The sequence below is a fragment of the Calypte anna genome, chromosome 17 (assembly GCF_003957555.1).
Source record: "Calypte anna isolate BGI_N300 chromosome 17, bCalAnn1_v1.p, whole genome shotgun sequence".
NCBI lineage: Eukaryota > Metazoa > Chordata > Aves > Apodiformes > Trochilidae > Calypte > Calypte anna.
The window spans coordinates 1,648,083-1,669,521 of NC_044262.1; the positions used below are offsets into that span (position 1 = coordinate 1,648,083).

The following is a 21,439-nucleotide window of genomic DNA, read 5'->3' on the forward strand; positions in this document are numbered from 1 at the left end:
CCCTTTTTCCTCCCCTTTTCCTCCCCTTTTTCCTCCCCTTTTTCCTCCCCTTTTTCTCCCCTTTTTCCTCCCCTTTTTCCTCCCCTTTTTCCTCCCCTTTTTCCTCCCCTTTTTCCTCCCCTTTTTCCTCCCCTTTTCCTCCCCTTTTCCTCCCTTTTCCTCCCTTTTTCCTCCCTTTTTCCTCCCCTTTTTCCTCCCCTTTTTCCTCCCCTTTTTCCTCCCCTTTTTCCTCCCCTTTTTCCTCCCCTTTTTCCTCCCCTTTTTCCTCCCCTTTTTCCTCCCCTTTTTTTTTTCTGAAGAGAAAATGGGAGTGCTCCTGTGTGCACATGGTGGTGTTAAAACAGGCTGCTGGAACATAACCTCCAGTTACAGGAGCTCTCAAGTAAGATAGAAAAATACTGGAGAGTTTAGAGGCCACAAAAATGCTCTGGTTCTGGAAAAGAAGCCATGAAATGGTCCAAAAACCCCTCATTTTATTCAGGCACTCCAAGAGAAGAGGGTTAAGGAATGACTCAGCCACTCTGTGGAAATCTTTGCCTATGGGAAAGTTATCTGAGAGCTGAATCTTTTCAGTCTTTCCAACAAAGGCACAGTGAGATCTGGTAAATGAGAGTCAAACCTACCCAATTTCTTTGAAACATTTACACCATTTCCTAGCAGTGAGGGGAGGTTAATGACAGGAATGGTTTGCAGGAGAGGTTCAAGCCTTGGCATTAAGTCTGAAGTTCTTGTTATCCTTTCAACTCTGAAAGCTGAAACAGCAACAATGCTGAAGCTGGGCTTAAAGCTGAAATCTTGGGGTGTCCCTGAGGTTTGGGGAAAGTCAGTGAGGTTATCAGGGAGTCACCTCCTAGGACTCTGCTTCTGAGGCTGCCTGGCTGCAGAAATAGCAGGAATTTTAGGGTTTTTTTAATGTTGTTTAAAAGGCTGTAGTTCTAGGTTAAGTTAGACACAAGCAATCATGCTTTTGGATGAGCCTCTGCTTGAAGGGGTAATTCCAGCTGCTGTTCTTAGGGAGGAGAGTTAGATTGGAGTGGTGTCTTTCTTCCTGCACTGTTCTTTAAATCATCAGCATTTGGGCACAGGGAGCAGCCCCTGTGTTGGAGAATCCCCTCCCTCACTTACTCTGTCTTCTCCCCCATGTGTTTGCAGATTTGAGGTCAGAAAGGGATTCCAAATGCCCAAAGTCTGATCAGTTGAGGCATTATATGAGTTTTTCACCCTCAGCAAGGCAACAGTTTCCAGGCTGAGGCTCTGCTGGCACTTGTTTTATCACATCAGGTCCTTGTAAAGGGATTTTGGGATCTGTTTGGCTGGCTGGGAGCTGCTGTTCCTAAAGGCCACACCTGTAGTGACATCAGAAAACGGTGACCAAGCTGTGGCTGCAGATTTGCATCAGGACAACTTTCTGCTTCCTGCTCCAAAGGGCACACAATGATCATTCTTTATTTTCACTGAACCTTGTTCGTGCTTTTTTTTCCCCCTTTTTTTCTTTTTCCTACCCATCCCATCTGTCTGTCTGCTGCTGATCTTTTTCATGTCAAACCCTGCCTGAGCCTCCTTGAGGATAAAACTGTTATTTCAGGAGAGAAGTTGGCTGGGACGTAGCAGTGCTGGGAGGAATGTTTGAAAACGTGAGAGAGCAGAGGAGGAGCCCAGCACTGCTTGGGAAACCCTTGCTGTGTAACACTGCTCCATCTGGGCTTTCTGAGGTTGTGCAATTGCCTGTCAATTTTTTTTGGAAAAATCCTCACTGGAGATTAAAATCTCCCCGTGTTAAAAACTAAAAGGTTTGGCTTTTTGTGAAGGAGAGTGCAGCTTTGCTCTTTGGGCTAAATAGCTGCTTTTTCAGACTGCACAAAGCAGGTTTTTATTAGCCACATAGCATCATTGTTTGGTTTTTTTGTTCTGTGAGCAGCAGTGACTGCTCAGGGATGGTTATGGATGGGAGTGGAGGGTTCCTGATGTTCTCTTTGTTGAAGTGAGCAACCAACTGAGGTGTCTGACTGTTCCCTGACTGCTTTGTGCCATCACTGGTGAGCTGCCCTGAGCTGAACACTGCAATAAAAGCAATCAGCAAGAAGTAAAAACAGCTGGTGGATGGGTCAGGTGGAGGCATTTAGGAGGTGCCAACATCAATCTGTCCCAGGTGGCACAGCACCTGGTGCTGGTTGGGCTTGGTGGAGCTGGGTGCTGTGCTGGTGAGGGTCTCACCAGCTCCACCTGGTTCAAGCCCCTTTGCTTCCTTGCAGCTCTCCACGGCAGAGGAACCCCCCGGGCAGCACCCATCGGGTCCCCCCCTTCACCAGGCTCCCCACAGGGTGAGTTTGCTGTGTCTGGTTTGGTTTGACAAAGTGGGGCCAAGGCCAGAGCTGGCAGGCTGGGGGCAGTGCAGCTCAAGGAATTCCTGCCCTTTCTGAGCCTCTGGAATAGCAGCATTTCCAGCTCGGGTGATTTCCTGGATCTCTTTCACCTCAGGCTTCTGGGTGCTGGGGGGACAGCTGAGTGGGATGCTTTGGTGTGAGAGGCAAGAGTTGCATGGGTTGCTCTGCCTGTGCTGGTCTGAAATGGGTCCCTCACTGCTTATTTACAGATAGGTTTCCAAGTCAAACAGTCCTGTTCAGAGAATTGGACACTGGGATTATTAATATTCATTTCTGTTCTGGGAATCCTCACCAGCTGTTCTCTGGTTTTTGGTTTTTTTGTTTCTGAAAGCAATGCAAACATATTCTGTTTGCCAGATGTATCAGTTAGTTGCCAGATGTATTTAGTAGTTTATGGAGGTAGGTGGAAGGGAACTTGACAGTAAAGCAGATTTATGCACAAACCCACAGTAAATACCATTTCATCACTATGGCTCATGTGAGCATGAAGACATTGTTTCAAATTATCAGTATTTTATGGTACTGTGCTTTATTAGGGAATAGATTTAGGAAGATTCCATTTGGATTTGTCAACTTCTTTCAGGATATTCACTTAGTTTTGTAAGGATTCATTAAACTACATCATCCTATATTGAGAAGTCAGTTCCTTACAGATAAAGCAGATTGTGTAGAACTCAATTTATTGTAAGGAGTTGTACTGGGTTACCTGCCCTGGTATCCATCTAATTCCATGTCATTTCTTCTCTCAGAATGGGAGAACTCTGAATTTTCCCATCTTTTTCTGCCTACAGAGATTTTTACCAATAAGGACTTGCATAATACAAGAAAACATAAAATGTCTTTGGAGCAGCAGTTACCAGTTAGTTGGGGATCATCTGTTTACCCCTTGTGTTCAGATGGAAACAAAGCTTGGTGTTTAGGGAGGAGAAATTTCTGGGAAGTCTCATTTTGGGTTTTTTTCTGTTCTCCCTTGCATCTGTTCCCACACAAAGCTGCAGCTTCGTTAGGGGGCACTGCTGAATAACCCAGCACAGGGCTGCTCTCTGCAGTCACTCTGCTGCTCTCCAGAGAAAATTCTCCACACAAATCTCATTTGCTGCCCCAGAGGAGAAAGGATCAAGTGGAAGATGGATTGCCTTGTGCTGTCCTGTGATGCAAGGCAAGACTGGCTGCTTGGCAGGTTGATTTAATGCTTGTGTTGGAGCACAGTGAATCCTCTAATAGGCTCCTGCTTACAGTTTTCCACCTGGATTAATTAACTTGCCTTTCTCATTGCCCTTACCCTGTAAACTTCCAGGATCCCACATGTGTGTCCATTTAAAACCTTTCTGTTTGTGTTGTTGCTACCATCTTAAAAAAAACCCCCAACCTTTTAGAAACAATAAGGTGCTTCAGAAACTCTTGGGTTTTAATTGCAGCCCTCACATCATTCTGTGCCTCTGACAGTTTTATCTTTTTTCACTTTTCTGCTGTAAAACAGAGGATAATGGGTTTTACCTTGGGAGAGTTAATCAGTGTATAAGTGCTTTGAAATCTGAAGCAGTAAAGATTTTTTTTTTAAATTTAAATATAATTAAAATATTGAACAAAACAGGACTCAGGGAAGTCCCATTTAAGACCATGAATACTGCACAACTGCTTTGGTGCTTCTTCTGTTCTGGGAAGGTTCTAGTGCCAGATCATTTGCATTACTTTTGACTTTTCTTGATTTTTTTTTTTTTCTTTTCCAAGAAGAAGCAGGAGTCAGATTGTCTGTAAACATAAATGTCATCTTAAGTTGCTCCCAAACATACCTTGTTTTGCTTTTTACAAAGCACACCAAACCGGTGGAACTGGAAACATTTTTCTGAGCAATTAGCACTGAATCATCCCCATGGTGGGCAGGCTTGGCAGAACTGCAGCACCAGCTTCCTCTGCTGGAACTCTGCTGTAATTAGAAATGACATTTGGAATGACAGAGGCTTTAGGCAAAATCTTCTCCCCTTCAGTGTTCTACTCCATCCCATATGAAGTTGCCTCCTCGTGTTTTACCACACAACAGTTTGGGTGTTCTAAAAAAAAAATCAGAGCAATGTCCCAACCAGTGACACCTCCAGAAGGTGCTGCAGAGGAGCTCCAAAGTGCTGCTATCAAAAGCTTCTCTTCAGAGTTGAGCTGCATCTCCTAGAAATATTTTCTCACACAGCTTTTCTGTGAAATTGAAAGTTTATTTTTATGCTGATTTCTTTTTTGGTTTTTGTCTTTCTTTGGAGACAAGCTAGAGTTGCCTGGTGAATGGTTGTGTGGGTTAGCCAATGCCAGCTTCATGGCATAATTAATGTATTAAATGTCATTAGCAGGTGCCAGTGTTATCTTTGCTTTCAGCTCTGCAGTCAGTTCCAGGTACCATCTGATTTTTATTTAAAAAGACAGCTGCAGTTCTTGGTCCCATCTATAGTTACAGTCAGTGTTGTCCTTAAAATCTTCTGCCAAGTGTTGCTTATTTTTCACTGCTTTTGGGCATCTGGGGACCCTGTTTCTGGGCAGTATTTGGGGGGATATTGTGACTGGAGTCTCTTGAGCACCTCCCTGGTGTTGGATGGACATTGTGCTCTGGCAGGTTATCAAGGTGGTCTCAGAAGATGATGTGGGACCAAATGTGTTGGGATGTGGGTAGGTAGCAACAACTGGAGACCATTTCCTGCTTAAATAAGAGTGAAAAAGTCACTAGTAATAGAATTTAAGGGAAGAATTAGAGCAAGTGTTATAGAAACATAACACATTGTATAACATTCTGTATATAGAAAAATACAGGAGAAGAACATAATGGGGAAGAGCATAAATTTAGGCTGGTCTTCTGCCTAATGTAATAATGCAAATGGAGCAAGCAATTTTTATTTTTTTTTCTTTTCAGAATAAGCAGTGTAGCTCAGGGCTCAGTGGTGCTGGCTGCTTGACTTGTCATAAGTTTAAGTGCCAAAAAGTTAAGTATTTCTAAGTAAAGCAAATGCATGACTTTTGTGTTGTAAGTATATCCCCAAAGAAAGAAAAAAAACCCCAAAACTGAATAAAGCCTTTTGTGTACAGTGTCCAGAGCAATTTTGAAATGCTCTTTTTCCATGCCTAAACAAATGGAAGTTTCAGCCAAAGAGAAATCTTTCCTATTGATTTATTACCCCAATTTAGCTAGAAGCCCTCTGTGCAGGGTTGTCAGTTTAAGAGAACAGCTTTTATTCTCTTTTCAGATTTAATTCACATGTTGTTATATCAACAGAGCCTTTGTCTCTGCTCAGTTATGAGTTATCCTTTTTTAAGAAAATTAAAAGATAAAGTGAAAACACATGGTTTTTAACAGCCCTGTTACAGAAAACCATAGGATGACAGTGGAGAACTGACCATCAAACAGGGACTCTGATTTGTAGGTAACTTCAAAGTAGTGCTGCAAATAAGAGTGAAAAATGGACCTTTCACCTCTCCTCATTGCAGTGACTGTGGGCAGCCCATCAGTGACAGGAGGAGGCAGCATTATCCCAAGCCAGGATTTCCTAGTTTGTTTGCTTTTTTTTCCCCACATTGTGGAGTGATGCTAAACACGCTCTTTTTAGTTAACTCCAATTTCCTTCCTTTTTTTAAGGTGGGACTTATTATCCAGAGGTGTATGTAATTCACATTTCCTCCCTTCCTGCCTCTCTCCCCCACAGAGAAGAATTTCTTGTTTGGACCCCTCCTGTTTCTCAAATGGAGAGGAATTACACTCAGGAAACTCATGAATTTGGTATTATTTCTGTGCTTGGTTTTCTGAGGAAACATTTATTTGAGTATCAGTGCTTATTTGAGACCTCCAGGAGGGTTCAGAAGTGCAGGGTAGAGCTGCCCAGCAGAGCAGATCATTACATCATTTGATTATAACCTTTTCTTGGACCTTATCACCCAAGTGGTTCCTGTAGCATCATGAATGGGTTCTGGGTTAATGGTGGCTTTGGCAGTGCTGGGTTAACTGTTGGACTTGCTGATTTTAAAGGTCTTTTCCAAGCAAGATGATTCTGTGGAGATTTGTATCAGTACATCCTGAGCTGGCAGCTTGGGAGGGCTGAGTGCAGCCAAAGGCAGCACAGTTGCAGTATCTGTGTTTTTGGGTTTCTTCCAGCTTGTGTTGGATCCCTGGCACCCAGCACAGTCTCCTAGAAGTGTCCTGCAGATCTCAGCACAGCAGATCCCACCTCAAGTGGCAATATAATTATTTGCAGGGGGGGATGGTTTTTAAAAGAAGTTAACAACCACGTGGCTCCAAGCAGAAGGAATTTTGTCTGGTGTTTAGAAAATGGGCCACCATCCTATTCTACTTCATGAAATTATAGAAGAGAGTAAGAAAAGCTCCACCTTCCAGGCTTTAGTAGTCAGTGATGGGGAAAAGCAGGTTTGTGTCCTTCTGCCTGAAGCAGGCAGGGGCTGGCAGGGATTCTGCAGCCCTGGGGATGGAGTGGGCTTGCTGTGCCAGGCAGATCCAGCAAGCTCCTGAAACAAGGATACCAGATCCTCAGCAGCATGTGTGCAGACATGAATGAGGACCTGGCAGTGTGTTTTTGGAGCAGTTAAACTGGTCTGGCTTTGGCAGATGGTGATGGTGATGCCAGGTGATGGTGAGCAGCCTGTGCTAGAAGGAGCAGACTGTGCTGGTTGAAGGCAACTTTGATGCTATCATCCTCTCTGGATGCTAACTCTTGCACAAGAAGGATAAAAAAATAAAAAAGCTTCCCTTTGAAGCTGGCTGTGGAATGCAGAATGACTGGGGGGGCTGTTTGTTTTCCTGCAGACTGGCCTTTTGCCACAGCCTGTGTTTTCCTTAGGAGAGCTGAGCACACCTTTCCAACAAGAGATAAAGCATGGATCTTGGGAGGATTATCCTTCCCAGGCTGTCACACAGTCTCCCCTCCTCTAAGTCTGCAGTTTACCAAGTTAAGTTCTCCAAACCTTGGTACTAATGGATATTTAGATTAAATTTGTTTCCTTTTCAAGCTTATCACTGTTCTTAGTGGCAGCTGGCCATTATTACTGCTCAGAACAGCTGAGAACTTGAACCTTTCCAGAGCAGTGGTAAGCAAGAGGGGTATTCAGCTGGGCAGAACTATTTCTTTGTACATGAATTTTGCAGGGTATTGAGCTATGTTGTGCTTTCACCTAAAATACCCACGGGCAACCCCATCTTTGAAGTTGGCCATCCTTGGAGCAGCTGATTGGATTGCAAACCTCCAGAGATCCCTCCCAAACTTGCTCTCTGATTCTGTTTTCTGGTAGAGTTCTGGCAAAGATGATGCTTTTGGCTTAGTTTCTCTCTCCCTTCATGCTCAACAGCTTTCATTATGTTCCCATCATAAGCAGTTCTTTAAACTGATGTGTAAACAGCAGCAGTTTCTAAACTGTAACAGGAGTTTCCTTCCTTCCTAGTTCAGACTGGGGTTTGTGCTGCCATGTTCAGCTGATACCAAAACTCAGTGGGTTTTATTGACATTTTTAAGAGATGGTTGTTTTTCTCCAGGTTGTTTTGTTGTTGTTCTCCTCAGACACAAATGTTTTGCCATGGGCTGACATGGCAAAGTAGTTTTTTAAAAGTTAATGGGTCTTGTTCTTAGGTCAGCATTCCTTGTTGAGCTCCTTTGCCCTCTTTGTTGAGAAGCTGCAGAAGGAAAGACAAAGAGAAAAGAACCTTCTTGGTATTTGGGATTTCTAGGACTGCATCATTACTGCATTTTGAGTGAGGGATGCATTTTTGAGTTAAAAACTGAAGTTAAGATAAAGATATCTATAATATCTAGAGATATTGGCAGCTATTATTCAAACACTTAAGCTCATACTTTATGCTGTACAGTGTTTTACTTACAATTTAAGCAGTTGCTTGAGTTACTTTCAGTAGGACTGAAATTCATGATGTGTCTTACTGGTTCAGAGCCTCTGTGCTTGGGAAGGGAATGCTGACAGATTGTTTCCTTGCTTGGATTTATGACTTTATTCTGAGGGCAGAACAGGATGGTGGGGCAATGAAATGGAGTTACTTGTACCAAATGTATAATTTATCACATATGGACTCAGAACTGAAGTTGAATAATCTTGTAGCCCATGTTTGCTGGATGCTCAGACTTTAACCTCTGTGTTTAGATTGCCAACGTGGTGCCAATTAGTGGGACTGTGATGTGGACACTGAGGAACATAACTCACTTCACATGGGTTCCCAAACAGCCAGCAGATGTTAAGCTAATGCTTCTTGGCTGCTACCAGCCTGGCTTGGATTTCAACCCAGAGGTGAGAGAATTTATTTCTCTCCCTTTACCATTTCCCTCGGGCCGTGTTGTCCTGAGCACTGAGAATTCCTTCAGGAGGATGATGCAGACATTTCCCCTCCTCCTTAAACTCTGTCTTGTATGGTTCATTGTTTTTATCTTCATTTGCCTTCTTTGGTATTCACTATTGTACTGGTAGGTTTCAGGAGAAAATGTAAGTTAAAATGAAAACAACTTAAGCATACAACTGAATTCTCCAGCAGAAGTCTGTGGGTGGTGTGGTTCTGCATCTCCAGGATGTGACAAAAGGACTATCCTAGGATTGCTGTTACTACTTGGAGTAACAAAGGCCATAGAAAGTGGTGAGTTTGCTTTGCCTGGGGTCCTCCCTGGCTTTGTCCTCTTTGCTGGGTGTTGTACTCCCCAGCCTTGTAAAAAGTGTGACTGCAAGGCCCATGGTTTTTGTTCTAGGGATGAGTCAGTGCTGAATAAGTAACCAGCAAATCTTGCAGTGTCTTTGGTGGATGATGTAGGGAGTTTGGGCTTTGTGTGAGGGTGTCAAATGGGGCTGTAAGAAAAGGGACAGAAAGAAAACACCAGTTGCAAGACCCTGATAGTGACAGAATGGTTCAGAGCCCTGGAGAATTTGTGTGGTGTCTTAAAGGTAAATGTCAAGTCAGGTAAATAACTGGATAAGCAACAGAATCCTTAGATTAGAAAATCTTGAAACTTGATAGGAGAACTATGGATTAATAGAGAGTATGTAGCTTTACAGTAGGAAACTTGAGGGGAGAAAACTGGCACCCCAGTCCTCTTGGCCAACACAAATGACACCTTGGGGAAACATCTGGACAGGGAATCCAGACAGAGGATTTTCTCCTGGTAATGGTGCAGAATTTGGTGCAGAATGTTCCAGGCAGTGGCCCTCCTGTAGGTGTGAACACGAGTGTTTGCACAGCCCTGCAGAAGCAGCCCAAGCCAAAAAGTTGAGAAGTGACATTTGATTTCAAAAGGGAAAGTACAGAATGAGGAAGCTGGTTAAAAAGAAACTGAAAGGAGCAGTGAAAAAGGGTGAAATGTTTGTAGGTAGTGTGAAGATTATTTAAAGGCACTGTACTGTGGAGCAAATGCCTCAGCCCTGCCAAAACTGACTGAGAGAGAAAAGTTATGGTGTGGAACAGCAGGGAAGAAAGACTGCAGAGTTGAAGGCATCCTTCCAAAAGCTAAAGTCATGACCAAGTGAGGAAGACAGAAAAGAACAAACACTGAAAAGCCCAACAAATAAGAGGAATGACTGTATAAAAAGTAACAGTTCTCTTCCAAATACGTTTGGAATAAGAAGCTTGTCTAAAAGTTTGCAAAACCCCTTGAGGACTAAGGTGGGAAGGAATCTCTTGCAGAAGGTGGAGAAAAGAAACAAATGAGCATCTATGTTCCTCATGGTTTCTTCACCAGAACCCATCTCAAACCCAGCTGCTCAAGGAAGAATTTAAGAGCCCAGTGAGCAGTAACTGAATGCAGGGACCATGATGTTAGAGCCCAGGAGGGACTCAAGGGAAAAACTGTTGAATTATTATTAACACTTGTGTGCAACCTTTTAATTGAAACCTCCTTAGGTTTATTTAGAGAATAGATAGGAGTGATATGATGCCAAACTGCAAGAGTTCCAGGGCACTTGGGGAACAGCAGACAGAAATCTGGCTTTGAATTGAGCAGTGTTGTCAAAAGAAAAACATAGATTGGAATTATTTGGCACGTGATTTTATCTGAACATGGAGGAGCCAACGTGTCTCTTCTAAATGGAAGTTGCACTTGATGAGCCTTCAAGGACCTGAAAGATTCAGCAGATGTCCAGATCTGTGTGTTCCCTTGTGGAACTTCTTCTCTTTCATCCCCCAACAAAAAGCAGGTACATCAGATAGAAGTAGAAAGTTCAAAATAAACACAAATAAATACTTCTTTGCATGATGAACACAGTGTGGCTGTTGCAACAAGACTCTGGTGCTGACAGTTTGCATAAAAGTGGCTGAATATATTCTTGGAAGAAAGATCTGTGAAGTCTGTTTTATACGAGTGCAAAAGACCTGGTGTGTGGAAGTCTTTAGGTACAAGTTATTGCAGGCTTAGAAAATGTGTTGGGGAATGCAGCTGCTTATTTCTTTTCCTTAGGCATTGGCCACTGACCACTGGCCAAGCCATGGCACTGCCTGGGTAGATGTGATCTATCTTGGTAAGGTTTGTCTTGGGTGCCTTCTGCTCTTCAGCTCTATTTGGCTCTTTCTGTACTTGTCTGTTCCAGCTACTCCCTCAGCTCTTAGATGCTCCTCCAGCAAAACAAATGAAGTTTGTTTTTTATGAAAACACACTTTTTTTGTCCTTTTTTGTTGTTGGGCTTTTTTTTTCTTTTTGGTGTGTGTGTAGTACATTGAGTTGTCATGTGTGTAACTTAAGTTTATTGTGTTTGTGTACAGACTTCTTGGAGAGAAAATGGAGCTGCTGCTTAAGCATTCCCAGATGTGTTCAGCTTTATTGTTCAACTATATTCTCCACCTAATGTAACTTGTAAAAATAAACATCTTTACAGTATTATTTTTATGTGTTAATGGAACCAGAAATGTTCTAGGCCAGCATTTGTCCCTGCTGTGGATCCTCAGAAAGCTCTGGTGTGTCCTGCTAATTTTGAAACAACCTACAGCTTCATCTCTATGAACTTGATGGCCAATTAGTTCATCACTCTAGGAGACTTTGCTGAATATAATCCTCCTGACATTTGAACACAGCAGAATACTTGAAGTTTTCCATTTAGAAGTGAGTTGTTTGTTAAAAGTGGAGAGAACAATCCCAGCTCTGCCAAGTACACGCTCGGCGTGCGCAGCCCTGCTGGCCTCTGGCTTAACGTGGTGGTAGTTTGGTTTTTATTTAGGGCAGATTTTCAAAGCTGGTGTGTTGATAGAGACATAAGGGGGTGTGTAATATGTCCCATCTGTGTAAACTCATTTTTCTATATGCTGCCTTGCACGGACAGCATGCTTTGGTATGTTGTTTTATTTTATTTTGCACTTGAAGCTGAAAAAGCCAGGTTTGAGGAGACGGGCTGTGTTGATTTAGTCATTTATAAACTTGAGATAACCTGTGGGTGAAGGGGTAGGTGGCAGGCATGAGCAGTCACTTGGGTCCTCTGAGTTAGCCCATGTCCCCCTCTGGTGCCACATTTCCTTCCATCTGTGGAGTTGAACCACTTATCACTGTAGGAGGAAGGTAACAGGAGTCCTGGCATGGAGATTGTTATCTCTTTGCCTTCTCTGTGAAAAGATGCTTATATGGGAATGAGAATTGTGAAGGTTGCTCTAATGTTGTTTGCTTTCTATTTCCCAGCTTTTCCATCACCAGTAGAAACAGGAAAAGCGGGGTGAGGTTTGAAGAGCAGAGTCTGTAGCCTTTATATACAAGAAGAAACTAGTTCTTGACTGTTCCAGGGTGTGGGAGGAAAACTTGTGATGCTGTAGGAGCCTGATGATCATTCCTGACTAAAATTGGCCAACATCTCCTTAACGTGGCTGTGAGAAGGAGAGAAAGCAGATTGGAGGCTTTCTAATGGAGCATGGGAAGGCTCCAGAAGTACCTCCTGGTCTAGGATGATGTGTGGTCACCCCTTGGTACTGGGCCAAGGTCCCATGTGGCTTTTGTCTAAGTGGAATGAGAATTTAGAGATTTTAAGTCTAGTTTGGAGCTTGGTGTTTTTGAGGGAAGTTGTGCAGAGTGCTGGATAGAATCAGATGCACTGAAGAGTAGTAAGGGATTCTGGGTGGCCTTGGAGAGGATCCTCAGGGTTCAGGGGTGATGGGTTGAGTGGTGGGAGTTGAGCTCAGGTCCTGCAAAGGAGTAAGTAAATATACTGAGCTTCTTGCCAAAAAGAAGCTTGCAGGTATTGGAGTGCCATTTGTAGAAGGAAGCAACTTCCTTATGGAAGATTTGTGTTTTCTATTTGCCCAATCTGATTCTTTGTGTTACCCAGAAATAAGTATTTGTTTTGTTTAGAAGCATTCAGAAAATGGAGTTGTAGATTATGGAGAATGCTTAAATATTTTAAAGGAATAAAAAAAAAAAAAATGTAGGAGTAGCATAGAGTTCCTTTTTCTCTGGTTTCTGAATAAGAAAACTGTTTCATGTTTCCTTAAGTCTTCCCCACTACATTCTGCCTTGAGGAGATGCATCCAGCTGTAGCAGTGCAACCACGCTGGATTTCTGCAATAATTCAGTTACTTAATTTAACAATTATGGTGTGGAGCAAATGTCAGCTAGAAATAAGGTGTCTTTTTCAAGTATCTGTTTCTGTTGAGCAGAGGGAAAGGAAAACATGATGCTTTAGTGACTTTCATTTTCCAGTGCACACAACCCAATCCTGATCTGAGCCTGACCCAGCTGTGCCCCTCAGCCTGTGCTCAGCTTCACGGATTGCTCAACTTCGAGCTTTAAGAGTCAGCTCTGCAGACAGATCTGATATGTGCTTTGCTGGGTGTTTAAAGGAGCATATTAGGAACAATGGGACATGGAAATCGTTTCAAGTGTTTATTTGACTTTCCTTTTTCACTCTGGGACACTCACACAGACAATACTTGAAAGCTGCTCTTTAATTCAGTCCCGTTTTTCCCCCTCTGCAAAAACGGAGACCAGAATCTTGCTTTTTTTATTTTTTTTTAACTCCACGTTGTTGAAGATTGAGTACATTCTTGGGATAAGGGCTGTCTGTGGTTTCTTATTCCCACAGGCTTGGCAATGTTTCTGGCTCACTCCTCAGGAGGATGGTAACGGGGCTTGGCTGGCTCCTGGGGTGCATCGGAAGCCAACTTGCTTATCTCCTGGTCCACCCCCCCTGTCCCAGTCCCTGGAGAGCCCTTGACCAAATAGTTGTGGGAGGTTAAAAGGATATCATTCCCCAAAGTCCTTTCCAGGCACATGCTCTCATTGTTCTTATAATTGGAAAGGATTTAAATGACAATCCATGCTGGTGGTGGACTCGCAGCTCTCCTATTCATTTGATATTTATTGCCTCCCTTGGAAACAGCAGTGGTAAATTTAGAGGAATCTGCACCATTCTGCTTCTCCTCACTCAAAGCTGAGGAGTCCTGTCCCATCAGTTTGGCTAATAGGTTAAAAACAATGATAAAAAGGGCTCAGCAGATTTATTTAAATTAAGTCTTATTCTCTTTTCTGCCTTTGAGCAGATGGCCTGAAGAAGTTTATTGGTAGATGTTACAATAAATGCCTGATGATGCTACTCTGTTCTTGATAACAGAATCCGTCCCATTGTCTGACTGCTGCTGAAATGAATGTAAATCAGAGTGAGGTCTGAAATCTCTCAGCCTCCATCAGAACAGCATTCAGCTCTGAGTTCTCAGCCCTGAGTTCTTTGGAGGTACCAATGAGTGCAGTAGGTGCTGGAAATGCATGTACTTACCTGTGCTTTTGAGAACAATCCATGCCCTAATTCTGCTTAATCACAGAAGTGGATTAATTTCAGATGTTTGTCTTCAGTTACATTTCTGGAAGCACAGGAGCAAAATAAATTGCTATAGTTTTTCAGTTGATGTAATGTCCAAGCTAAAGGAAACATTTCCAGAGCCTTGTATCCATCAAATCGAAATTTTCAGCATTCCTGAAAGATCTATTGATTGAAACTTTGTTTCTCTGAAAAAATGGATCAAATTTAAAGCCTGTCTATTCTCAACATTTAAATATTTTTATTTTTTTTTTATTCTCAGCTACTTTTCAGCTATTGTGACAAGTCAGTGGGATGGTGTTGGGTTTCGATGCTGAGGATCCCATCTGTTGCACATTTTATACAGCTGATTATTAGTGAAATAAAGGACAGAAGTAGGAAGAGATTGTTTCATCTAAACCTTTCCACTGTTCTTTTGAAGCTCCACAACTCTGGTATTGGTATTGTGAACAAAGAGATGTTTATCATTAGCACAGATGAGTTATGGAAAGCTTTGACAAGGGGTGGTACAAGTGCTAAAATTCTTGTGGATTCCAGAAGCAACGGAGCAAATCAATGGGAAAAAAAAAATCCATCAAAGACCTCTTTGAAAACACAAATTCAACTTCCAGTTCTGTCTGAGATCTCTTGTGCAGCAGATTTCTAGAAGCTGGAACAATGTTGGTGAAGTTTGACTTTACACCTACTCCATTTTGATAGTAATTTCTCAGCCTGTGTTTTCCACCTCTGGAGCCAGGACATTGGCTGGATGATCCCTCAACCCAATTATTTGTGCTTGGAAGGCAACAAATCCACTTCTGTCCCAGGAATCATCCTCAAGTTTTGTCTGTGCAGTAACCCAGGAGGTAGCAGAAAGTATAGGCAGCTTTGGGGGCCATAAAAAGATGAGATGACAATAAAGATCTGACAAAACACTGCCTGGAGACAACCTTAAACATTATTTTCAGGCAAGAAGATGGGTCTGGTAACCAAAGTGGTAAATATTCAGTTAAATCTGTTGCAGACTTGAGTCAGCCACTGTCCTAAAGAAGAGCCTGGTTACGTACAGTGCCTGTGTAAACCTTTCCTAGAATGCTTTCAGCATCTTGGAATAATGAAGGAACTTTGTATTGAGACTTGTTTTAACGTGGTAGCTTGACTTCAGTCCTCTGGCCTGGTGGCCACCTTCATCTGCTCTGTCACTTGCTGAGGTGCCAATAAATTCAAGATGCAGAGGTGCCCCATGAGGGGACAATTCATCCTTCTGAGAGGGGAAGGATATTTTAATTGGATAGAGTGTGTTTACAGCAGGCTAATCCCTTGGTTAAACATTTTATCAATTTTCTAAGCTCCTGTTACTTGGATGTTGTGGCCAACCTCTCTTAGCCAAACGGCGAGAGGGAAGCTCTGGCTCTTGTTGTTTTTCCCACAGCTGCATCTGAAACAGCTGCTCTGATTTGGAAGTGGGTGCACAGAGACCTGATCCAATTGCCAGAGGTGCCAAAATAGTTTCTGTGCTTGTTACAACTGTAGGAACCCTCCACGTGGAAAAGCTGCTGGCACTTCTGCATTGCACCGGGATGGAAAGGAGGCAAACACAGAAAAGCAGTTTGTCCAACCAGGCATTTTCAGCATCTCCATGGCTGCCATCTGTCCTTGGAAAAGAGTTTCTCCTCCCCCATATGTGTCTTCAGATGTTCTGTTCCTCTGGTTTTTTTTTTTTTTCCTTTTAATCAAGTTCAGACCTCTTGTTTTCCCCAAATGCTTTATTCTGTCTCTCAGTTTCCTGTTCCTCAGTATCCCTGGTGAATTCTGCCTTACAAAATCTGTGGACATAAATTGACCCATCGTTAATACAAAAATAAAATAACAATGAAGAGACACTTCCAGATCCCTTTCAGGCTTTGGTGTGGTCTGTTTTAGGACAGTACCCATGCTAGTCAGGGACTTGAGGCTTGTATGGGGCAGTATTTCATGGTAACACCACAGATCCAGTGGTGAGGTCATGGTCTTCTCTTCACAGAAATCGGATCTGGAAATTGTCTTGCTAACACGTTCAGTCCATTTCCTTGCCATTGTCTGGTTCTTTCCTGCAGTACATTTCTTGGTGGCATGCCCAGTCTCTCATAAAATACCCACACAAAAGGACTTCCCCTGTTTCCCTAAGGAATAATTCCTTATACTGATTCTCACTCTTCAAGATTTTTTTTTTTCCCCCCAGATACTCAGCTTACCTTTGGCTTCACTCCACTGCAGCCCTGCCTGGTGTAATTCTTGGTATTTTGTGTAAATGCTTTTACTCCCAAGCCTTGCACCTTTCAGATGGGCTCTGCTTGAATCCTCCCCCCACCTTCTCTCTTCATCCTGTGTTCCAGGATTCCCTGATCCTGGTAGTGTTTGTTCCAGTATTTTCAGCCAGTATTTTCCTGGTAAAATAGGACTTCAAAATGAAGATTATTGTGTAGGACAGTGAACTACAACACCCAGCTGGGATCTGCTTCTTGACCACTTGTACATGAGCAGAGGAGGCTTCTCCTCAAAGCCCATGTCTGCATTGTCACCCTGAAAATCCTGGGATGCCTTCACTCTGGGCTCTTGTTGCTTATTCATATAAGGATGTTTTTCCCCAGTACATTTAGTTTACTTTTTTTTATTTTTTTCCCCTCAGACTTCCTTTATTTTTCATTCATAAGCTGGAGGTTATGCAAGGTTTCTCCATTTCTGTGGATTTCTGCCAAACCATTTGAATGAGAAATCTGCACATATTTTAACATATTTACCAGTTGTTCAGAATTGTGTAAGAAAGATAAAGCCAAACAACAGCCAGCCTCTTCCTAAAGGAATCCAGATATTAACTCTAAGATTTCATTATGGTGTGCATTTTACCTGATTTTCCCAGTGTTATTAAAGATCAAAAATCAAGGTTCTTTCAGCTAGTCCATTATGGTTTCTTTTTCAATGAGCCTGTCTCATTTTAAGAAAATAATCCTAAATTGATTGGAGCCAATTGCAAACCATACAGAGTGAAGCTGTTGATACTGTTCCTGGTTGTCTCAGCATCCAGTTTCTAATGTATAAATCTCATTAATACCAAGAATATTTTCCTTTGTGAAAACAAATGTCTCACAAACTCAGTAATAAAGTGTTTCAGGATAAGAAAAAAAAAAAAAAGAAAAAAAAAAGGTATTAGCTTTGAAACTCACCTTGGTGTTGCCCTGACATATAAAGTGGATTGCAGGGGAAAAAGAGGAGGTGAATGTGTAGCTCAGTTATTTGCATGTTTTCATTAGGGGGTTTTCTGTCCACAAGTATGGACAGAAACAAGTAGCAAATGCTTTCTAAGGCAAAACACCCTGATTTTGTTTTAGACTGTGTTAAAATAATACTGCTTTCAGCAAGAGGAATGGTGTTGGCTGAGCCTTAAGCCATGGTGCCATCTTTAGTGTTTCAATAGTGCAGGCATGAAAATACCACTTAAAACCAATGTATTAATGAACCCTGAGGACTGTGGGTCTGATTCCAGGCAGATTTCCCCCTCCTGGTTACCATAAGAATTCATTTGCTTTCAGTAGCAGCCAAAGCTGTAACTACAGCAGCTGGAAACAAACTAAACTATCCCTGGGGTTCAGTGGTACCTCCTTTGCTGGAGGTGTAGCTGTACTGGGAGCCTCCCCATCCCTTCCTCAGAGGCACTGGGAACCTCAAGCACTGGTGGCAACAGGGCCTCCAGGAAGAGGGAATTTCTCTCATTTGAGCCTACATGGGATTCCCACTCATCTACACACAGTAGGAATTAATTAATTTTGTCAAGGGTAAGTCAGGAGGGTTCCTGACTTTGCTTCTGTTCAGCCAGAAGTGCAGGGGGGGAACCAAAAGGATGGAAGGTTCCCCAGTCAAGATGCTCCTGAAAATGAAAATGCTTTTTTCTAAGTCATTTGGCTCAAGCAGCCACCACTACTGGTGATGGGCAAACCAGAAAAAAAAGGGGTTTTTTACCTTTAAATATCCTCTCTTAACACAGCCATACCAGCTACTGGTAATCACTACTGGGAAAGGTTGTGTTGAAACTTGGTAAATGCCATCAATGCTTTTTTAAAACAACTTTCCTGGATTGGAAGGTAATGCTATTTACCACACAAGCCAGTCCTACACACATGGAGGATGTATTTCATTTATTATTGTTCTGTCAAGCAAGTGAAAGTTGCTGTGTATAGAGGAGAAGGATTCTGAGCTGGAGCTTGAGTAAATATTCCAAAATTCACATGAAAATTGTGAGAGTTGGTAAGAATAAACAGTATGATTTAGAGTTAATTTTAGATGAAGTTATGTTGATCAGGTTTCAGTAACATTATCAAGTTCCTGTAATACTCCTAAGCACAGCTTGGTAAATATTTTTCTATGAGTATCAGTTTTTACTCCCTGGGCACAGTGATATCTAATACTGATAGTTTTGGAAAGGCATCATCATATGTGAGATTCTTCCCAAGTCTGGAAGTAGATTTTAGCAATGATCCTAGGCCAAAGTCCTTCAAGGGAAAAAAAAAAATAAAGAAAAAAAGGCAGTCCCACAGTCCCATGCAGTGTTCCTAGAGGCTGGAAAAGGAGCTGGTTCAGTTTTTAGTAACAGTTCAAGTGTGAGATCCAGAAAAGTCCAATCTTGGCTGAGACATTCATGTTAACCAGAAGGCTTTCAGAGAATGCTCTGGGAAGTCATTTCAGGATACATAAAAGTTGTAGCCTGGAAGAGGTCTACATGCATGTGGTTTTCTGAGGGGCAAAAATCCTGGTTTCTCTGAGCTCATGTGGAAGGGAACATGATGTTCTCTTTAGAAAAAGGGCACTTAAAGAACAGCTGCTCCACAGCCCTGTTCAGTGAGTGTGCTGTGCAGCTGGAAATAGATTTTATTTTTTTTTAATTATAGTTTTTTTATGTTAAGCTATGATCTAAACTTACCCATGTCAGTGCTTGTACAGTCTTGTAGTTACAGTCTGTACAAAAGCAGCACAAAAATTCCACTGGTACCTGAAGAAACCACTTAACTTCTCTTTTTGCAGCCTGTTTTCCAAAGGTTGTTCCCCTCTCCCTCCACAATCCCTCCCTTCCCCTCTCCCTTTTTGTCATAAAGACACTTGAGCCTGTTATTCTTGGCCAAAGGAACCACTATGGTATTAGTGGGACTTTTCTAATCATTTATAAAAAGGAAAAACAACCAAGTGCTGCTTTTCAGACTGATCAAGGCAATAACACAACACCATCTTCTTTCTGCAGAATTATTTGAATTTGGAATAAGAAATATCTCTGCTAAATGCTTCTTTAATTTGACATTCTGTAGGAGTGGGTGTGATGCTGGCCTGGTGCAATAGGGACCCATGAGAATTCATAGGTAGTTGTCAAAAGCAGCTTCCAAAGACTCTTTACAAGTTTTGTCAGAGTTTTGTTATATGCAAGAAAAAAAAAATCAATGGATACTATTTAACTGTTAGCAGAGCAGATAAATTCTGTGGTTTACATTTGTTTGTGATCCCAGTTACAGGAGGCTTTTTTGCACCTTTATTGGTGGAACTGAATTCAGTCAATGTGCAACTTGTCATGTGAAAAAATGGCAGAGTAAAACTTGTCAGGAGCCCTGAGGAGTCTTTAGCAGGCAGGATAATTACACAAATGTTTGCTCTCGAGTATCCTAAAAGTTAATGCAACACATCATTGCTAGTGAAGCAGACAAGATGATAGAAATACCCCAAGCTGCCAACTAAGTTCTCAATTTTTTTTTAAACTGTCTTAACTCTTGTACCTTCTCCCACAGCACTCTAAAAATACATGTGCTAAAAAAAAGCAATAAATCTAACACTACAGGTTGTGAACATTCAGATGAACAGTGTGTGTCTCTTCATGTAGAACATACTCATCAGCTATGGACCTCATTGTTCTTGCAGTGCAGAGAATTACTGCACTTTGTGTGTCACAGCAGTTATTAAATGCAGATTGAATTGCTTCTGGGTTAGAAAGGGAAAGTGAAATGGCAGTGGGGTACAAGTATGATGGAACCAGAGATGTGTGACAGTTGTCAGGTGGTAACCAGAGTTTGGGAGGAATGTTGATGAGCATGGCAGTGTGTCAAGTACAGAATTTAAATAATCTTTTAGGAGACTGGAGAAATGGCCTAAGAAGAGGAGTAGTTAATTTATGGTTGGAGCAAGCTCTGTATTTAAGGAAGAATGACCATGTTTTCAGGCCAGGAAAAGGGTGACAAGGCAGCAGTGACATGGACTTCATGAATTCCCATCTACTCAATGATCTGCTCTGTGCTATTTACTCCATGTCCAGCTCCATGCAAGCTGGGGGCTGTACAACACAAATTAAATTGTTTTCATGTAGTGAAAGGGAATGGGGCATTTCAGGAAAACTAATTGGAGAGCAGGAGCTGAACAATTTGGTCTGGAAGATGAGATGTGAGACAAGAGGGGGAAGGGGAATGATTCAGTCTGGACAAGGAGGGTGTAATAACAATTGGTAGCTGTGCAAATGTGAAAAGAGAAATAAACTGCTGCTCCTGTCCACTTTGAGCAGAAACAATGAAAGAGTGGTATTGAGTCCCTTGGTGAGTATCCACGTTGGAAAGGTTTTAGGACTGGATTTAGCTAAGTATCTGTTGAAAATGGAGGAGCTGGAGTTGATCCTGCTTTAAGGAGTCTGAGAAGGACTGGATGAGCTCTGATGAGAGAGCTTCCAGCTCTGCTCTTCTCCAGTTCCCTAACAGAGTGAGATGTTTTAATGCTGTTCCTTACTGTCATCACCAGTACAACTAACTGGGGACACAGCACCAGAGCAATGTTGCCAGGCAAATTAAGTGACATTTTGTATGCTTAATACAAACTTATTGCCAAGAATTATCCAGCCTTTTCAAACTCGAAAAAAACTATAAAAGATGCTTAGTGAAAGCAGTTTTATCTGTGTTCCATTTTCAGTTTGGTCAAATGTGGATTCATCAGAATCTGGGAGTGTGAAGGATGTGGAAAGAAGGGTATTGTCCACCCAACCATCTGGTGGAGACTGTAAAGGTCCCTTGAGATGGTACATTGTGCAACACTTAAAGCTCATGATTTACCTTCAAGAGCTGTAGATAGAAACCATGTGGAGAGGGAAAGGCAAAATGTAAACAGTAAGCATGAAAGAAATAATAAAGCTGGCCTGGGTACAGCATGATGTCCTGACTCTGAGATCCAGACAGTCAGGGTTGCATTATTCAAACAGGAAACCAGAGGAATGTTTCTCCAGTGCCTTTCTTTCCAAATCCTAGAAGCTGAGCATTATCAGCTGATTG

At 42.2% G+C, this 21,439-nt stretch overlaps 1 protein-coding gene across 6 annotated transcripts in view; it reads left to right on the top strand.

Annotated features, from left to right (window-relative positions):
* The window catches only part of EXD3 (exonuclease 3'-5' domain containing 3), a 215,484-nt gene that overhangs the window by 1,600 nt on the left and 192,445 nt on the right, over window positions 1-21,439 (top strand). For 4 of the 6 annotated variants that reach the window (XM_030461430.1, XM_030461425.1, XM_030461429.1 and 1 more), the window contains exon 2: window positions 2,253-2,321. The exons of 1 other annotated variant lie outside the window; for it this stretch is intronic. The gene's annotated coding sequence lies outside the window, so the exon portion shown is untranslated. Of the gene's footprint in view, window positions 1-1,624; window positions 1,713-2,252; window positions 2,322-21,439 lie in introns of those variants that run through there. One more of the 6 variants, XM_030461427.1, reaches the window with a different exon arrangement.